Source organism: Xiphophorus couchianus, chromosome 14 (assembly GCF_001444195.1).
Source record: "Xiphophorus couchianus chromosome 14, X_couchianus-1.0, whole genome shotgun sequence".
Lineage (NCBI taxonomy): Eukaryota > Metazoa > Chordata > Actinopteri > Cyprinodontiformes > Poeciliidae > Xiphophorus > Xiphophorus couchianus.
The window spans coordinates 14,428,436-14,448,945 of NC_040241.1; the positions used below are offsets into that span (position 1 = coordinate 14,428,436).

A 20,510-nucleotide genomic window follows, 5' to 3' on the forward strand; every position below is an offset into this window, starting at 1 on the left:
TGCAAAAACGTTAGAAATCTAATTGTGAGGACATTTAGTCTATAGCCCACTTCAGGTAACCATTGTTTTGACTGATTCCTCTCTGCATTTCTAGTGGGACCCAAATGGCAGCAAGGCAGATGCAGGATGGAGATTGAATTTAATTATGAACTGAACAAACTAACAGAGAACAAAGGAACCAGGGTGGCAGCAAAAGTTTAATGGAAGAATCCAGCAGAGAGTGAATGAAACTTAAATGCTGTTGTTGCAGCACGCAAACCAGTTGATAACAATCAATGAATGCAAAGGAAATTGGGAGGAATCTAAGCAAGGTCCTAAGGGAATGTAGAATAATGGGCAAGGGAGAAACTGGATAGAAACACAGAAGATCTAAAGAGAAACAAAAGTAAACAAAACAGCTGTGGCAGAATCAGGGACAATAAGGGAGAGAGACTAACTCAAGAAAGAGCCAAACACAAATTCTAAAGGAACTAATATAGAGAGAAACTTCTAACACTGAAATGACCTAAACACAAATAAGAACCAAAACATCAACATCCAGAGACCAAATCAAAAGGTGCATTAGAAGTATGTCTAGAAATGTGCACACTTAGATAAGTGGCATATTGCAGCATTTTATTACTATTTTACATTTAACTACAACAGAAAAGTTAATTTCATTTAATTTTCCAAGATTCCACAAGAAGAGGAAAACGTTTTTAAACAATTTAGTCGCTACCTTTGTCCAAAATATTTGGGTGCTATGCACAGAAGTCCACTTTAAAAATGAAAGAAAATATAGCAGCACAGTTGATATAAACCTCCTATCTCAATTAATAACTCAGCCACAAATGATCTTGCTTCCTTGGTGACAATCATGGAAAAATAAATCCTATTCCCATCCATTCAAAACTAAACCTGGAATTTTTTTAGGATACATTATTTAGGTTGTGATTTAGATGTGATTTTTGAAATTGTCATCTGTAAACGTGGCTTCTAACTCTAGGGGAAACTTATTTATTGCAATGTTTTCTTGTTATTCTCACCATCCACAGCCCTCTGCACCTCTGGTGAAGATGTGTAAAATAAGTGATAGTGGCTGTGTTTTTGTAGGTCAACAAATGTTTACAGACATCTTGATTAAACAGTATCTTCTCATCTGTTTCCAATTTTAAAGAGCTTCTAAAAAGAATCTGCTACATCATACTTAAAGGGATTTATAATGTGACCTTCCTAAGAAGTAGAATAAAAATGGCTTCATTGTTGTTGGAAAGTCCAATCGCTATGGCACCAGTTATTGACAACACCAGTTATTTTTCAATATGGGATTTGCATCATGTAGTAAATTAGGTGGTGGACTTATTTTACAGTGAGAGAGTATGTTACAGTAGCAAAAGATACATTTATTTAAAAAGCTTTTTAAACCTTTACTAGAGATAATGAGGATCCTTTTGCTTAAAACCCTCATAGAAGTATTACACAAAAAATATACTTTACAAAAAATTCCCAACACAAGCACATTTGCAGGTGACGTGAGCACTGACACAATTGTGTATAAACTCAAGATTCCAGACCTTACAGATTGCTTGATGAAGCTCTAACTGCAGGATGGATGCCTTGGAGGCTGAAAAGTTCTGGCAGGGCCACCATGACGTGAACAATCTAACTGGAGGGCATGAGTCTTTGAATGATTATGCGACTGTTCTCCATCTCCCTTAGCTGGAGACTCAAGAGACGTGATCTCTGAGGACAGGAGAACTTTAGACCAGTGTAATTGTTTGTGACAAGCAAGTTCACTTTGGTGCTTGCCCTACAAACTTGACTGTCAGACATTTTTGTAAAACGAGCAAATTGTTTTTAGAAACGCAAAACAACATGAAGGGCTTTCTACAGTTTTAGTGTTGGACATAACCAGCTTGCTTCAGGCAAGGACAGTGTGAAGTCTATGCTCTAATCTAAAGACCTATTAACAGCATTACACGGACTCTATTCTTTATTCTTTTCTACCATTTTTTTCCTGTACATTCACCAGACATCCTTTTACCAACAATAACAAGTGTTGAAGATAGACTCTTAGCAGACTTCACGCTTGTAACATAAAATGCTGTAAAAGGTCAAATTAATTCATGGTAAAAATGTGAATATGAGTCTGTTTTGCTCGAACGCAGCAGTAATCACAAGTGGAACTGAAGTGCTGTGGAGGCTTGGAACTGCACCCCTTGAAACAAGTGTGAGCAAGAGAAAGCTCCAAAGTCTCCCAGAATAATGCAGTGACTCAGAAATATCACCTTGCTTCTGTGGACCAAAGTGAATATCAGATACAAAGCACCCAGCAAGCTTCACCCACTCAGCTTTTATTTATATTGCACTTGGCAGAATCCCAGCTGCAAAGTTTTATTCAAGTCACATACTAAAAGTCAACATACCGCTTTAAAAGATGAATCCTATTTGTTGTTCTTAAATTAGAATATTCTAATGTTTTAACTTCATATTCAGCAACTACGACTTGATACTTTGCTGATCCACCTTTTCCTGGAATTACACCCGCAAGTGTTTTGAGAATGTCTGTGCCAGCCTTGGACATCTGGACACTAAAATCTGTGCAGTCTAAGCTCAGTCAGACTTGATGAAGAGCATCTGTTGACATCAGTTTACCTCTAGCGCATGACTATCCTTTAATCCAAAGTATGGAGTCGTTGCTATGTTTAGATTTGTAGTACTGATGGTAGACAAACCTCTGCCACTTAAATGATTTCTTTCAGTATTCCTCCTGTATTTAGTTCACTCTATCTCCTGATCAAGTTTTATCAGCTTTCCAGTTCATGCTGAAAAGAATCCACACAGCAACATGCAGCCGCCAGTATGTTTCCATAGCTTATGAAACATTGCAAACATGCAGAGTTGTGTCAAGGCCTTAACAATTGTCTTATCAAGATTCTCCTACTTGAGCCGTTGGTCTTTGCAGCTCCTAAAGTGTTATCATGGACTTTCAAGCTGGTTATGGCTCTCTTCAGACTATGTAGGCCATCTCCTGATAGGCCTCCATTGCGCTGTACTCTTCTTATCTTTGTATGATGGATTTTAACATCTCAGAGAGTGTCTCAGGATAGCACCTACACAGTATTTTGTTCACCATGTCTGCTTTTGTTGCCCTCAGTGATTTCTACTCTCTAAACAAAACAAAACATACACACAGCAGTCAATCAACAGGTCACTGGATCTCTGTTGAAGCTATGGTAATGAAATCTTCATGAAACACAACATCTCTGTAAAACAGGGGTGTCCAAACTTTTTGCAAAGAAGGCCAGATTTGATAAAGTCAAGATGCCTGGGGGCCAATAGTTTGTTCGGACATTTTTTAACCACAAAAGTGTCATGCAAATACACACTGTTATAAAACAATTTTCATTGTCACAATTATCTTTATTTTTCAAATGACAAAATAACCAAATATAAGCCACTCAGGCACCTCTAAAAGCAGAAATTCTGCTTTTCTTTTATATCTGGAAAGTCAGATAACATTGAACAAACTGTATAAAATACCTTAAATTTACATGAGTTTAAAAATATCTTTGCCTCAAGAACATTTTAAACAGGAGTTATAAGTAATACAAAATTGTCTGTTATTATTAAATTTTAAAACAAGTGAATTTTGCTCTTGTCATTTACAATATCTTTCAGAAAGTAATAGTTTGTATCACATCTACAGGTTCATAACCAAATCTTACTCAAGAGTTTAATAAAAATAAGTGCCATAAATCCAGGTGCATAAATGTTCTTTTGGCTCTTCACTGCTGATAGTGACAGATGTTACCGTTCAAAAAACTCAGTTTCATGTCCTCAACTCTCAGTGCCACACTGTTACTGCCAGGCAAACATTCGCAAATTCTTGCTTCTTCTCAGGGCAAAATGTTCTCCATCATTTTCATAACACAGTTTTGATAAATGTATCTTCAGTAAAAGGTTTGCCATGTTTAGCTATTAACATTAACATCGTAGCTTGCTTTGGTGGTATTTTCTTTTGACTCAAGCCCAAAGAAATCGCTGTTGTGATGCCAGTGCAGCTTGGAGCTGCTTCACTTTTTCAGCACGGTCACTTCCTGTTAGCTTGTTGTATGTGTTAGCATGTTTAGTCTGGTAGTGTCTCTTTACGTCAAAATCCTTAAACAAGGCAACCGTCTCATTACAAATTAGACAAGCACAATTGCCTTGATTTTCAGAAAAGAAGTATTGTAATTCCCATCTCTCTTGAAAGCGGCGGCCCTCACTGTAAACTTTCCTCGTTTTCTTTGCAGTGGCCATGGCAGAAATGAGTGGAGAGCGGTTCGCTGCATGGAGGCAGAGACTGATAGTATTAAAGTGGTGCTGCCACCATTTGGTGAAAGGAGGAATTACAGTTTCAAGTTTTATGATTTATTTATTCTGTTTCACAGTGCAGGCGGGCCATAAATAATTCATTATAAGACCAAAGCTGCGGGCCGTATGAAATCTGGCCGCGGGCCGTGATTGGCCCCCGGGCCAGACTTTGGACATGTCTGCTGTAAAAGGTCAAGTGCACTTTTGTAGTGCTGCTCTCAGCAGTGTGTTTATAGAATCCCGTTAAGAACCTAAACTTAGATTTCGAAATAATTTAGAGCCATTACACTGCACTTCTACGGTGCTGATTTACTTTGGCTCTTCATTCTAGGGATCTGTGTCACTGTAACTGCAGCATATCCACTTCAGAAAAAGGTTTCTCATAAAAATGTATGAAACACATTTTTTATTACTTTTGGTAAGCTTGTGCTATTGTTAATCAATGACTTGACTAATGAGAGAGCAAGATTGGGAAGCACACAGCAGAAAGTTTCTTGTGCATTTTCTAATATCTTGTTGCATGAAAACACATGGTTTTTAATAATGACCAAATTATTTTAAGTTTGAAGAAGTTTTCTTTTGTTAATATTCCCACTATGAGAAGACAGTGTTTTGTTCTTTAAAGGTTGCTAATGTGGGCTTTAATCTTACTGATGTGAACAATATTTTGAGAAGGTTAAAAATTGTCAGAACTGCTGCCAGTCAAAAAAGTACTCTAAGGCGAATCCTTTTGTTTTTTATAAAGGCTGTCAAGTTCTTTGATGATCCATCTCAATTGTGGGAATTGTTGCTCAGACATTATGTATATCTTAATCAGTTATTCCCCCTTTCATTCCACTGATGATTTACTTTAATATATAATCCCTCTCATATATTCTGAGAAATTGCCTTTTAAAAGAAACAAAAAAAATGTGACAAGCTACATTATAAAAATAATGTATTCAGTTTTGTAGGTTTAGGGATATACTCTATTCTGTATAAGGTTTGCATAAACCGTCTGTACTGTACTTCAATGAAATTTCTCCCTGTGCTCTGTCTTCCTCCCTCCAGTCCAAAGGCATGAGCTCTGGGTTAATTGGTAATTATAAATTTCCAGTGGATGTGAGCATTTATGGTTGGCTGTGTCTGTGTTAGCCGTTGCCTTTTACAGAGCTCTGGTGGGCTTTAGAATCCTTCAGGCTTCCAGCTGGAGTCATTGAGAATCATAGTTATTTACACTAATAAACTCAGATTTATATATTTCTTCTGGAGAGGATTTTTTTCCCTTCAAGTGTATAAGTAAATGCTAATTAGTGGCAACATATTATTCCATGCATTCAGATCCATTCAGCAAATCCAAATCCATATTGTTGATTTTAGTTGGTAGAATACCGGATAAGGTACCAGGCAAACATTGAAAACATATACATAAATGTTAAAGCAGAAAACAAATTGCATATATATTGGATAAAGAAGAAAGCTAACAGATACGTAATAAACAATAAATCACTAACATTTGCAGAACAGGCAACTAAAATGAATTATAAAGCAATTAGATAAGTAGCATAATGCCCCAGAAAGTATTCACACCCTATTTCCTTTTCTAAATGTTGTTTTGTTGCATTAAATAATTATTCATGATGCTGATTCACAAATAACACAGACAGAACGTTGCATAATGACAAAAGTAAAACCACATTTTCAGATGTTTATTCAAAATTATTAGTTATACTGTCGGATGTTATTTTATCTATAGCCTATTGATGCATTCTATTTACTACTTGGTACATTTTGGAATTTTCCTGCTATGGGATCGATATTTTTTTTTATATTATCTTACATTTTTGGATTTTTTTAAATTATCATTTATACAGCTAACCATAATTACCAAAGTATTCCCATCCTTAGCTATGACACTCAGATGTATCTGATGTCCAGTAAAGTGGTGGAGCAGAAAATACTTTCATACAATCATGTTCAATGAGCAACAGATTCTGCTGAGCTGCTCTACTGAGAGACTAAAGAACTTGTTTGTCCCTCATGCCACTGGTCTACTATAAGGATAGCTTCATATTGAATGATGACAATTCATCTTTCAAGACAGCTATGACTTGAAGCACATACTATAGACCAGGATATGTAGGTTTGACTACAGTTAGCAGTCTGAACTTCAATGAAGGACCCAGCCGGTTCTCATACTTAAATCCAATTGAACATCTTTGGAAGGACTTATGAATTTCTAACAAGGCTGTCCAACCAACCCGACTGAGCCTGAATGTATCTGCAAAGTAACAACAGTGCAAGTTTACAAAAGAAATCCGCACTACGTTTCTAGAGACAGACTTAAAAAGATTTGAAACTGTCATTGCAGTCAATGTTATGGCCCTAGGTTATTTGGGTTGCATTGTTTTTTTATGACCACCTTGTTTGTTTATATTTATGTCTTGCCATATTCAATCCTGTCCTCTGTATTCATTATTGTTCAAAAGTTATTGCCGTGTATACACCCATTCGCTGTTTTATCTAATTTCTCATTTACTCTTGTTCTTTGTGGTTTTGTATTTTGTTCTCTTATTTCAGTGTTGCCTGACTGACTGTATTAATTTATTACTAACAGTGTTAATCTATTCCAAACACATCACTGTGCAAATTAAACCACAGCAAAGAGTAATGTGTATAATAACAATCATTCCAACTTCATGGGCAAGATTTTAAAGGAATAACCTTTATATTTCATTCCACAACTAAAGGATAAGTAATGCAAAGCTATTGTAAATAACAAATCCCAGATCAATATTGAATGAGTAACAGGTAAATTATATTTAGTAAGTAAAGCTATCTCTAGATAAGCAGACTTTGTTGAAAAAAAATATTTCATTTAATCTGTGTTATCACTCTCTGGACAACAGCAGTGAAAAGATAAAGAATAATGAATTCCTGCTTTTAAATGTCGAACATTAAATTGAAGCATTGATATGTCCACACCTGGCCAACTGCTTAAACACAATGTGATTAATAATTCTAAAGGAATCCTCACATTGTGCATCAAAATCCTTCCTCCTGCTGCAAAACTGATATGGTCATTCACAGAGAACATTACATTTAGTCATCTTGGATTAACTTGAGTTGTATTTCATTCCACTGCTGACCCAGTTTTCATTCCATGCGAAGAATTTGAGATTCTCAAGGTGCTCAAAGTGGGCAGGAAATCTGAAGACGTATGCGTGGAATGTGTGCAAAATTACATTTAGAGCTGACAGTTGGTCCAGTCAAACATTGGCTCTCGTGAAAGTATGAGAATGAGTGAGTGAACTAATGGCAGGGAATCTGAGACACACAAATTAAATGATTTTTTACATCATGACTTGTAAGAAATCAGCTCTAAAATGATTTACTTAACCAACAATTTTTTTTTTCTTACAGTGGGTCTTCATTAGTAGCAATGTGGAATCATACTTTAAAGTATTTCTCGCATTAAGGATATGTAAAAATATTGTCTCTGAAGAATATACCAACTTGCCATTTGGTCTTTATGACAGGTGTGTATGCAATCAAGTGAAGCATGACCCTAAATTCAATAAATAATAATTCTATAAAAACATCTGGGTGTGCCTTGGTGGTGTTGGGGATAGCGCTACCCATGTTTGGAGGCCTTGAGTCCTCGACGCGGCTGTTGCCGGTTCAACTCCTGGACCCGGTGACATTTGCCGTATGTCTTCCCCTTTCCTGTCAGCCTACTTTCAAAAAAAAAAAAAGGGACACTAGAGCCCACAAAACGACCCCCTGGCAGGGTACAAAAAAAACATCTAAATATCATTATGAGTATCATTACAGATAAAAAAAACCAGCATTCCCTATGTTGCATTATGTTTTTGCTTTAACAGCTTTTCCCTGAAAAAACGCTGAAAAGCCCTTTAAGTTTCACACTGTCATTGTTTGGTGATGATTGGACCCAAATACAAACAGGCTGAAGTGAGATGGTGAGTGATTTAATAAAAAATAAGAACTTGCAAAACAACAAGGAAAGGGAACAAACAGGGATTAGATACAAGAAAGTAATGGAATAATCTCGCAGTGAGTGAGAGGAGTTTTTAAACAGAGAATCTTAATTAGTAGTAGTCTCAGTGCTTCTCTACTGCTTTTATTATTTTCTTTTTTTTTATTTCACCTTCCCTCAGCCTGCCAGTATGCTTCCCTTCACAGCTGTTTCCTATCACTCGATTTTCCTCTGCCCGCATTCTGCCTCAGGTGTTTGCCATTTGCCTCTAATTAGCTCTCCTGGTTGCTTTGTCATTTCCACCTCTGCCTCAGTATGTAAGCTCATCAGTACTCGTTGTTCGGGATCCTTTGCTTATCATGCCTGTTCATAACGTGTTCCATAACCTGCTCTCCCTACAAGTCCTCCTGTAAGTTTTCCTTTTTATTATTAAATATCTTCAGTTAACCTTTGTCTGTCTCTGGATTTTGGTTCTTTTCACAACATACGCAATATGACATTGAAAACACTTGTCTGTGTGTAATTAATATTTCACTTAGTGAAGTAAGTTACTGAAATAAATGACTTATCCAGTAATATTCTGAATGCATTTCCAGTATCAGTTCATTGGTAAGAATAAAATTAGAAGCAGAAAAGCTATAGGAAGCTTCTAGCAAGGGAACTGCATACAACCGAATATAGCTGCAGGCAAAATAGAAATCAAAGTAAAGTTCATTTATTTTGCTTCTTTTAGGGAGTTCACTTTTATCTGACATTGAACATATTGGCTCAAAAAATGTCAGTCATCTTTCCCTTAATCTTTACAGTTGAGGTGAGGCTATAAAAGAAAAGGGAAAACACATAGGCAAAGAGTTAGCTATATGCTAACCCTGCTGAGAACCAATAGATGCTAATGATTAAAGTATCTCTAAATATTATCTCATTAATTTTGTCTTCCTCTTGAATTAATTGTAAAATTATAACTTGAAAATTTCTGAATAAATTTAAATGGGGCCTGCCAAAGTGTGCCCATTGGTTGGACCCAGCGTTCTGATGCTAAAAACTAGTATCAATGCTAAAGTAAGCTACGATGTACAGCATGTGGAGAGTCACAAGCATGTTGAGTAACTTGGACTTACTCCATTCAGTGTGTTAAAATTAGTGTATAAGGTAAAATTATCCAAAATGCTCCTGTTAGCCTAAATGCTGCCAATATTGTTTTACATTGACTTCGTCCACTAAGTGTGCTGAACATGACTAATAAATAAATGAATAAAAAAATAGCTAAAAAGCTTATTTTACAGAAAAGTGAAAATGTTTTTTGATTTGGGTTTTTTTTTGGTGATGAATATATTATAAAACAGACATTCAACACAAAAGTAAAAATCAGGTTTATACTTCGTGGCAGTTCGTTACCAGAAAAAAACACACTCATCTCTTAACACCAAATTAATAATATTACTGTTTATAAAACATAAGCTCTTTTGAAATACTGCTTATCTGCTTAGAAGAAATTTACAATTGGTAAATTTTGCAAAAGTAAAAATCTGATGTTTACTTCGTGGCACTCTAGGAGAAAAACACGCTGAACTCTTAGCAACAGATTAACAACAAACAATAATAGCCTTAGGTGGCACACTAACCAGAGGAATATTGAGGCTTTTATTTTGAAATTTTCAGTCAGCTTAATTTTAAGGCAGTTGGACATTTTTGCTCGTTTTTTGTTTATTACGTTGCCATTTTTACTCGAAACCCCAATAAAAGTAATAGCCTTCGTTTTTAATTTTATTTGAAGATACTTATAGTCCACAATGCATTATTTGCATTATTGTTATTATTAATTACCAATGATGGAAAGAGAAAGCTCTGTAATGCCAGCCTGTTGTAGAGAAAATATTTGTTCTCCTTTTATTACACGCTAATGTGTTTTTCTCAGAGGTGGGTAGAGTATCTAGAAATTCTGCTAAAGTACAGATTGCACTAGTTGTACATATTTTTACAGTAGTAAAAAGTAACAGTCCAACAAATTACTCAAAAATCTTTCATAAACGATTTTTCAAGTATGTGTAACTGATCAGATAATCTGATTTGGTATTTAAAAGCAAAAAAAAAAAGCTTTTATATATATATATATAGTCGTGGAAATATACTGTATGTTACAAAGCTTGCGGAGAAACAAGAGGTCTTACTTCATCTTAAGTAGCTCCACCATTTGGTGCTTTTGCTTCAGTTGGTGAAGATACTATTGGCGGAACTAGAACTTTCACTCGAGTAGTGATACTTTATGAAAGTACTAAAGAAAAAGTGAAAAGTACTGTGCAGTAAAACTACTTCGAAAAGTTTTTTTTCTCCCCATGAAGTTAGTCAAGTAAATGTAACTAGTTACTTATTTACTTAGTATTTGTTATCTACAAACTTTTGATTTAAAATGAAAAGTCACAATTCGCTGACTTTGTTTTGTCCAGGTCAGAGGTTCACAAATGAACTTGCTGCAAAACTGGTCTGTGAGTTTCTATGCAAAACGGAGCTCGTTTAATCAAACTGGACAACCAAATTTGCTTGTGATTATGTTTATTTAGGCATGAAATGCCCTTTAGTAAAAGAAGTTGCATTTTGGAGGAGCTTTTATTTGACGTGCCACTGTGTCAGGTGCAATTATTACTGAATGGGGATAGTAGTCACCCTCTACTGCAGAATATCTTTAAAATATAACCTTAAATGTTGGTAGTTGTTTTAGGACCTTCTCAAAGGCCAAGTGTAGCGGTTAAATTGAGTATGTTGTGGAAACCGCCAGGTGCCAGGCGCCCTCCTCTAGCCGGCCATCCAGCGGCTCGTCTGAGCAGTGCAACTCAGAGCGCAGCAGCATCCCGCGGCTCCGCTCCGCTCGCCTCTTCCTCTCCCTTTTCTTCCTCCAGCAGTCTCCACGTCCGTTTGAATGTGTGCAGCTCGGGATGTGACAGCATTCTGGCTGCTGCGTTTCCACAGGAAAAAATAGAAACAAACTAAGAAGGAAAAAAAAAAAAAAAAAAGAAAAACAGCTCAGCTCTCTCTGTGTTTTCCGTCCGTCTTTTTGCTGCTCTTACTGTCTTTTGCCGACAGTGATAAAGAGAGTAGGTACACCTATTTGTCTATTTTGCCAGTTTCTCACGAGTCGCGTTCCCCCCCCCCCCCTTTTCATTCCCGATGTTATGTCAACACTTTTTGGGTGGTGTGGGGTGGGGAAAGAGGAGGGGATGGGTTGGACTCTCGGTTCTAACGGAATTCTTGTGGGCTCTTTTGGTGTCTTATCTCTCTTTCAGTAAAAATCGGGGGTCCCTGTGTTTTTTGGAATAAGAACATAAGCATTGCTGTTTTCTGACTTTGAGACAGAAGAGAGGAGAGACTCCTTAGGAATTTCCCAAGGATTTTTATCCGGACGGCTCCGGTAAGTACATATTTTCATATACATACGCTCTGTAAAATAAAGCAAGCAAAAATGAGTACAATAATAAAACAATGCGCATTTGTTTTGCGTTCTGCTTTAATTACAGTCACCGGAGCTTTATGTTCTCCTGCCTGGGTGCATAGTAAGTAACAGCTACTTTTTTCCTCTAAGTGGTTCTCGGTTAATGAGAGTAGCAATTGTGCATTTGTTTGGATGTGGATTTTATTTAACAATGCTGCATTCCGGATGGTGTCGAGACATTTTCAGCAGCATGGTCAAGTAATTAGTGCAAACGCTGTTTGCTCCGTAGTGTTTTTTTTTTTTTTTTTTTTTTTCTCTCCCTCAAACATGCAGAGAAGACGTAGAAATGGCTGGAATTGCTGTTGTTGGGAAAGTTTAATCTTCACGGTTGGTTGTTGCTGTGTGAGTGGTCTGAGAAAATAAGTCCTAACTCGGGTAATGCAGACTGTGGGTGGGCTGTGACTCACCCAGTTTACTTTTTTTTTTTTTCCCGCTCTTATCTGTCAGGCTTTGATGACAGTTTTGACTGACTGACAGCGGATCATGCGCAGTAGGTGTCACCACAAGCCCGCTTTTTGTTCTTCTTTGTAGTTTAGTCTATAATTAGACACTTGGCTGCTAATTTATTCAACCTGCTTTCTTGTTTGGCTCTTTTAAAGGTGTTTATTCGTAATTGTTCTCTTACCTGCATTAGAGAAACAATGACGGTAGTTGAAGGCTAAGAGTTTCTCCTGGCGTGTCAAGCCCTATTCTTCAGAAGCTGGTGTCCTGCATGTTTTGAATTCTCCCCTGGTTCAGGAAATCTGAAAGAAATTAAAGGTTAATTAAGAGAATTCTGCAGAACTCGATGACACACTGAGGAGTTAATTCAACCATTCATCTGGGTGTACTGTGGTAGGAATTCATCTAAAACATGCCAGACTGGAGCACTTGGTGAATGGAGTTGGACACCCCTGAGCTAATCAGAGGTACAGCCTCTGTTTTTGCTGGTTTCCTCTTCCTCAATTTAAATCAACTGAAAATGTTTGACACAGCTTTACTGTTAAGAAAGCATTTTTGTTCTAACATGTAAATGGTGCATGTAGGGTAGCGTTTGAATGTATTTGGTATAAAAGTAGAAGTTCTTGTAGACGTGAATAGGATTGGACATGTTTATAGCCCCCGCAGTCTAAATGTAGGCTTGGTAGATAAAATCAACGAGCATAAAAATCCGAAAGCATCAATACAGACAGACTTGAACTCTAGATCTTTTTATTACCCGTACACTTTCCATATGCTTCATTTGTACGAGTCACAGTTTTATTGTCATTCTCCTATTTATTTTATTTAAAAACCCAAATTAAGCTCTTTACTACGTTTTTATTTTATTCATTTATGTTTTAATCTGCCCGGGGAATATTCCGTCTGCTTTCTTATGAGAAGTTGGTGAGTTAAGGGGATCAGTTGCTGCCATTGTATAAAACTGTACTGGTTCGAGTTGGAAATTATCATTTGTGCGGAACAATGCCATTTTGATGATGATGAAAGTTGGTCTCTCGTGACATCTAGAAAGCAACAATGTTGATGCCCACCCTAAATAACTGCAATGTTTAATGAAGTCCAAGATATCAATGAGTTTCCAACATTACTGTAAAGCACAAATATGTAAGAATTTTGTCATAGTTGCTTAATTATTCAGTTAGCTCTGAAATGAACAAAAATACATATTTCTGCACATTGATATTAATGCAGTAATATCACAACTAAAAATGATTACTTTAGTTCATAATTAATCAAATTCAGCTCTTACTGAGTTTTGCCTCAGGACTTCAAGACACAGATTTTCACATATTTGAATATCCCAAATGTCCATTGTTAGATTCCATTTAGACCAAGTAGTTTTGCTTTATCTAAACGTGGATAAAATATATAAATCTGGGTTATTTTTAGATATAACATTGTGTCATTTTTAACTTATTGTAGCCTCTGTTAAAATCAGGTCTGTTCCACAATGAGCTGTTGTTGAAAGTGCCATAATGGATTTGTATAAAAGTGAAGAAAACCTCAAAGTCGTGGAAGGCAATCTGCTAGTTAGATGTGTCGCATTTAGATTTCCAATCAGCTGACCAGTAAATGCTGTTTACCGATCTGTTGTGAAAGTGTCATCTGTCCAATAAAGCCATGTATTTCAGCTTTGAGTTTTAAATGGCTAATGTAACTAAAAAGGGGCTGTCCATCGGGCTACCATACCTTAGCTGCTTCTTAAGGACTGCTTGTGATTTCACCTCACACCATTTCCACTCTAAGCGTGGCCACTGGGAATCTTTATCCCATTGATGCCAATTGATAAAAACTCCACACATGCCAAGGATTACATTGGAAGCATTGGCAGAAATGCCCAAATTTAATGCCTTATGCTAAATTCAAATGAACAATCTGTAGTTAATTTGCATCTGCTTGACAGTGTGCATATATATATTTTAATATAATATTTTTTAGTATATGTTTTTTTTTTTTAATATCATTTAAGTGAATTTAGACAAGGGGTTACAGAGTCTATCAGCCTATACTGCTGAGGAGTGATTCATATGTAGTCAATTACCCGTGATTTGCAGTCATACTTTGCTTCTGAGAAAGAAAAGAAAAAAAAGCAAAAAAAAAAAACTCCTAAAAGGCGAGATAATGAACTGAAAAGTTTGTGTGGTTCAGTGTTTTTGTGGCAAGCTGAGCTGAAGAGCAGCAATTGCAAATGAGGTCCAAGGGCAGCACACTCACAGCCAGACAGATGCGTCTTCCCTGGCCAGTGTAGAGTGACAGAGGGCTAAGTGAGCATGACCATTGAGGAGAGAGGAGAGGTAATGGCATTACAGTCTGCCAGTCAGGAGGCGTGCGAGAGATGGGCTACTGTTGCATTTCTAAAGGAATTAAATGACAACACAGGAAACAGATATGAGGACACATGCTTGGTTGGTTTTAGATTTGAAAAAATTTTGCTTTGGTGTCTGTGGTCAGCACTACAGATGTGTCTCTGTCTGTCATTAATATTAAAACACTTTGATTATGCATTATGAATAAACAATTAATTTTTCAATGTAACATTGCCAAATTGAACCACAGCAGATGGATCTGCCAACAGTTTTCTCTTTTTACACAGTAAATAGTAGCAGACAAAAATACTGTAAGACTGCAGTTTCTCAGGTCAGGTATCCTCAAGTTTAAGTGCACAAAGTAATTTGCTGTTGCTCAATGAACCTGCTTCATAGCTTTCTAGCTCTTTTCACAGTGAACAACATTTTCTGAGAACATTCTGTCATTTTTTTCATTTGTTCAAATCTAAAAACAAATTCAGTGAATCCACTTTTAGTGCCAGTGGGACCTTGAGCTGAAGCTGTGAGATGATCTGGTTGTGCACACCCTTCCACTGTGACTCCCAAGAGCCACAGTCAGGAGAGTGAGAAAGATGCATCTCTTATTATTAGTTATTTTATTAATTATCCCTTAACATATGGGTGCTCTGGGGTTGACAGAATTCAGAGTTAACTATGCTTTACAAATGTAATTTATGAGACATAATCCAAGCATTTGCAGAAATAGAAATGGGACTGTCCCAACACCTGATCAGTTTGTTTTTTATTTATTTTATTTTTTAGAAATGCACCAATAAAGCTTTTACTGCCCTGTTCTCATTTTCCTCAATGATCTGATTGACTTTGATTTTAACCATTACATTCATTCCAGTTTCCAATTTGATCATTATATCTCCTTGATAGTAGAAAATAAGGAAATTACAAAGAATAATCATTATTAATTCCCCAAAACATATGCCCATGTCTGCATTTAATTAATAGGAAAAAACAATTCTTCTGCAAATGACCTACCAATCACAGATCAGAGTCCATCGATGATGGTAGGTAATTCCCAAAATTTTCAGGCTATTTTTTTTCTGTACATAATCAAATTTGACAGTTTGAGGTTAATGTATTTCATTTCTATGTTCTTGAGAAACATGTAAAAACTGCCCAGTCAAGTACAAAAAATGAAAAAAGGTGAATGCACTTAATCTTCAAGAAAAGTATTGGCTTGTCATCCCTTTGTTTGTGATGAAAAGAGCATCTTGATTGCGGTCCAGGGCTCAGAACGCCGAGTCGCCCACTCCCATGGGCCGCTTTATAATGAGGATACGCTGTCAGATAATTAGATACACCTGGCGCAGGCGTTTTCAGGAAATTTTTGATTCATCCAAAAATAAAATGCCTGTGCCTGCCAACATGAAAGCGGGGGTAAAAAATCTCCCGCTGTCACATCGCCTCTCTGCTCACAGAGGCAATGTTTTATTTATTTATCCACATCTTGGCGCTTTTGGATATGGCGAGGCTTCATTTAGTAATAGCTGGAGCATTTGGTGCCAAAGTTTTTCGTCTCTCTTGCAGAGCTCTCTCTCAGAAGGGCGCTGTGGTCCCTCTGTGGACACAGTCCCCAAAACTGAATGTTCTGGTGGTGCTAAATATACCAGCTCTTCCTGGCTGCACAACACAAGATTCATCTCACATTTCTCATCCGAAGACAGTTGTATGACAAAGTAAATCCAGCTCCAAATAGATGTGGGTAAGCATATCAGATAGCTTCAGAGAGTGCTGCACACAGGTGTGTAAACTGGAAGAGGTCCATATCAGAGGTGGATTTTTATGTAATGATATGCTAGCTGTCCCTTCTTTCCCTATTAAATACTGACACACAATGCTGCTGGAAGGTCACAATTGAGCAGACTTATCATTCACACACTCTATGCAGTGAGTTTTAAATACCTTACTGAATTCCATACAGCACACAAACACAAAAAGCCGTTTCACAAGCTAATGTACTCGAACACAAACTTAAATAAAAATGTTCTGCTTTTGGTGTTTACTAAAAGATCTTCAAAAGTCCTTTTCTCGTGCATTGTGCTTGATTAGACCAATGATTTGGTTATATAATGAACACTTTAGGTTTGTTAAAGAATAGCAAGAAGCCATCATTGCCACTTGTACAGACTTAAGGCAGATGACCTAGTGGTAACAAGTTATAAAATACTCATGGAGGCTAATCATGTTGGGGCTCTATAAGCCTTCCAATCTAAAACTTGGAAAACATCACCAAAGATTGGTGTTTTTCTATTTCATGCTTTTACAGTTTTGGTTGGTTTGCACCAAACATTTTCTTGCACTAGATGGGGCTGTTATTATTTTTATTTTTTTTATTTTTAATGACAAACTAATAGTCAATTAGGAAGAATGAACATGTAGATACCAAACAGGACGTTCAGTCAGTTTGTGTTTGTAAAAAGTCAGTCTCATATTGTATACAGTTAAACTCCAAATTATTTAATTGATCTGGCTGATTTAAATTATTTAAATCAGCCAAATCCATAGGTGATTTAGGTTTAAAGTTATCTTTAAATCTGACCAATATGTCTCTTCTAACTGGTCAAGATTTTGGAGCAGCCCATCATCAAAATAGGAGTGGAAACATACACAAGAACTGTTAGCAGCAATATGAATGGCTTGATTGCTGTAATGCTAATAAAGAATTTGCTTTGGTTACTGGGAAGGAGGCCATTTTTTATTTTATTTTTTATAGAACAGAGTTGTTTGTTTAAATTTTTAGCAAAGTTATACTCCCTTTACATTGTATGTCTTTTGAGACACACCTGTCTCATTAGCCCTCAGAAACAAATGCTTTGGTTAAATATTTAATTTAAATTTAATTCTGCCGGGGAGAGGTGTAAGGGGGAGTTTGGGCTTAAATGTAAGAAACTGATCAACCAGTTATCCACTATCTTAAGGAATAGAGTATAATATCAAAACTTGAGGCTATACCCGGATTTTAAAAAAATGTAGGTGCCATTCAAAACACCATTAATATTGTGTGTTGCCAACGTTAATGGTGCAGTTCTTTTTTTTTTTTAAGTTCTGTGAAGTTATTAATAAGCTTAAATGTAGTAGAAGGATATTGTTTATTCTTTGGATGACTTAAAGTTAATCGAACATATTCGATCATATTCTTGAACCTCAGAAAGCCAGTTTTGGTGTCCAAACCCACAGAGTATTAGCAAATAAAAATTATCTGCATTCAATTTCTCCAAGAGTAAATGGCAGTTTCAAACAGGAATTGAATGAAATCCCTCTTATAATTCCCCTGCCAGCCTATGCATTTAAATTGCTTTATACTGATGTTTGAAATAGCTTTTGTTTCTGCTATCAGATATTGTCACAGCCACCGTGTTAGAGCACAGATGCTAAGAAACCCTATTTGCTTCGACTAAAATACAGAAATAAATTCCCTGAGATTGAGTGACCAGAAATGGGCAATGCATAATACTCATCGTTGTTTATTGTGTGGCAAGGTAATGTCTGATTCTGTGCTAATTCTATAAACACACATTACACCCTCAAAATGTGTGATATAGTTGTATAGGTTATTCGTTACCTCATTTTAAGTCATCTGTCTCAGTAGAACAAAGATCATATAAAATGTATATTGTGTCTGATGCAGATTTTAGTTCTGACGAGGAAAACTCCAGGTTCTTTCTTTGTCAACTATTTTAAATATACCACTCCATTTTGACACAGTGTTTTATTGCACATACCTGACGGCATATACATTTAACCCCTTTCAATCACTTGAAGAATAACTTCTTGGTGTGAAACCGTGATTAAGTTTGGCCATAATTTCATGCATTTGTGGTAATGCAGTTAAGTAGATTCAGTTGTGCACAGGTCTCAACCATAATTATTAGTTGTGTGGTTTAAACTCCTCCTAGTTTTTAGTAGTGCACTGTATTCTGGTCTGTTTTGAACAGATATAATTCCAACCTACATATTCAGGTCTGAAATCTTTAGGTTTTATAAATTATGAGTTCTATAAAGTAGATTGCAGTATCATCTGGCTTATATTCCAGTGTTCTTTCAAAGACCATCAGGCATGCAAACTGAAATTATATGCATTAATTAAAAGGAAAAGAAATAGCTTGCTGTCTAATGGTGTTTTTGTTTTTTATACCCGATTCTGATTTTCAACTTTAGCCTGATTTATGAGATTGAATTAAGATTTCAAACTTGGCATTTGTCAACACACTTCCCTGTTTTCCTTACCCCTCTTGGTGTGTTTCTACATGAGGATGAAAATGAGTGTGATTATATTTTAATAATCATTATAGGTAAAATAACTAATATTGCCGTATGTGATATTTTAGAAATAATAGTAGATAATTAAAGAAAATCTTGTATCATAATTTCTGTTAAAGATTGTTCAAGGACATACATTGTAGCATTTTTATTTAAGATTATCATTACCATTTAAACCCTAAAAACACCAGGCCCACTGCAGAGATTGAGTTTGGATGTTAATTTGTTTCAGACAGCTCTCTTGTCAGTGATAAGTGCTCGCTAAAAACATGATGTAGTTTCAATAGAGCAAATACCAGTTTAACCTTACAACATTTTAGTTAGCTACAAGTGCAGTACCATGGTTTGGTATTTTATCCCCAGCCATGGAAATGCTTTGGCAATCCTGTACTGTCTAGCACCTCGTGAGAGTTCCAAAGGTTCTGGTGTGTTGTGTATTGACAGCCGAGTCTATTGGGATTTGGAGGCAAAGAAGAAAACAGAGCAATAATGCAGGCAAGCTGGAGCCAGGGTACTCTGCACAGTTCGATGCTGCTGCCTCTAACCGACAAGAACAAGAGAAATCAATTAGACCTACTTCGGTTGCTATCCAAGGGACTTCCACCATTGGAAAGAGTAGAGAGAATCAAAGTGTTTGGCAAAAACAAAGGAGCAGAGGACAAAAGTAAACTCAAGTAACAGTTTTGTTTTTTTCTCAGACTAGCTGTTGACCTCAAAACAACTTTAAATTTCTCAGCTTTCACTTCTTGGAATTTTCCCACATTTTTTTTTAAAACCTGATCTGATGCAAGCCTTTTCTCTCATGGTTTCTTTGGTTCAGTTTATGAAACAAGATGGGGAGGTGAAGCCGTTCCCTGTACTTGATAGAAATTTCAAAGGAAATTCTTTAATCTCAGTTCCATTAGCCCTCGCGTATTGTTTGGTTTATGTACCTGATTTATTTTAAACCACTTGGAGGTCACTGTCAATAACATTTTCATTCCATAACATGCAGTGCTGCTTTGCCAAGTAAAAATGTAATATCTAGCTATAGCTGTATAGCTTTAAAACTCATATTTAAACAGGATTTAGATTTACTGAAGTCTTTATTTGGTTTTATAGGAAAGAAAAGTCCTTCAAGTCTAAAGGAAGAAATTTAAATCCAAAATTGGAAAAAGTCCAACTATGGGATCAGTGAGACTTGAATCCACAGGATATAATTTATTAATCATGTTTTAAAGCCGGCTAAACTACAGTCTGAATGTAATGGGCAAATGTGAGGAGTCTTAGTAAATACTGAAATAACTAGTGTCTACTTCTAAATGTGACCACAGGAACTTTGAGTGTAGCATTGCAAGCTTATTTTCCAAAAGATATAGAGGTGATCAAAAGGTTTATGCAGATAATGTGGTTTGCATATTTATTAAGTGCAGCTTAGACATATACTGTAAATACAGCTTCTAGGCTGAGAGTGCGTAGCATGAGTTTCGCCATCCTGAGGCTTCATTGACTTTGATACGAGTGAAAAGGGACAGTTTTGATCAAGCCTTACCTTGAACATTTTAAAGCAAATCCCTGACAAGATCAGCAGCTCTTGGGCTGTGCAAAGTGTAATCTCCACACAAAGGGGAATGTGGACGTCCCTTGGAAGGAT

At 36.5% G+C, this 20,510-nt stretch overlaps 1 protein-coding gene across 42 annotated transcripts in view; it reads left to right on the forward strand.

Moving 5' to 3' along the window:
* The first annotated feature begins 11,154 nt into the window (after positions 1 to 11,154).
* Positions 11,155 to 20,510, forward strand: part of LOC114157924 (protein tyrosine phosphatase receptor type D) — a 455,035-nt gene continuing 445,679 nt past the window's right edge. For 17 of the 42 annotated variants that reach the window (XM_028039103.1, XM_028039101.1, XM_028039100.1 and 14 more), the window contains exons 1-3: positions 11,156 to 11,404; positions 11,590 to 11,714; positions 11,821 to 11,856. The gene's annotated coding sequence lies outside the window, so the exon portion shown is untranslated. Of the gene's footprint in view, positions 11,405 to 11,589; positions 11,715 to 11,820; positions 11,857 to 20,510 lie in introns of all 42 variants that reach the window. The other 25 variants (XM_028039112.1, XM_028039111.1, XM_028039110.1 and 22 more) reach the window with 6 other exon arrangements.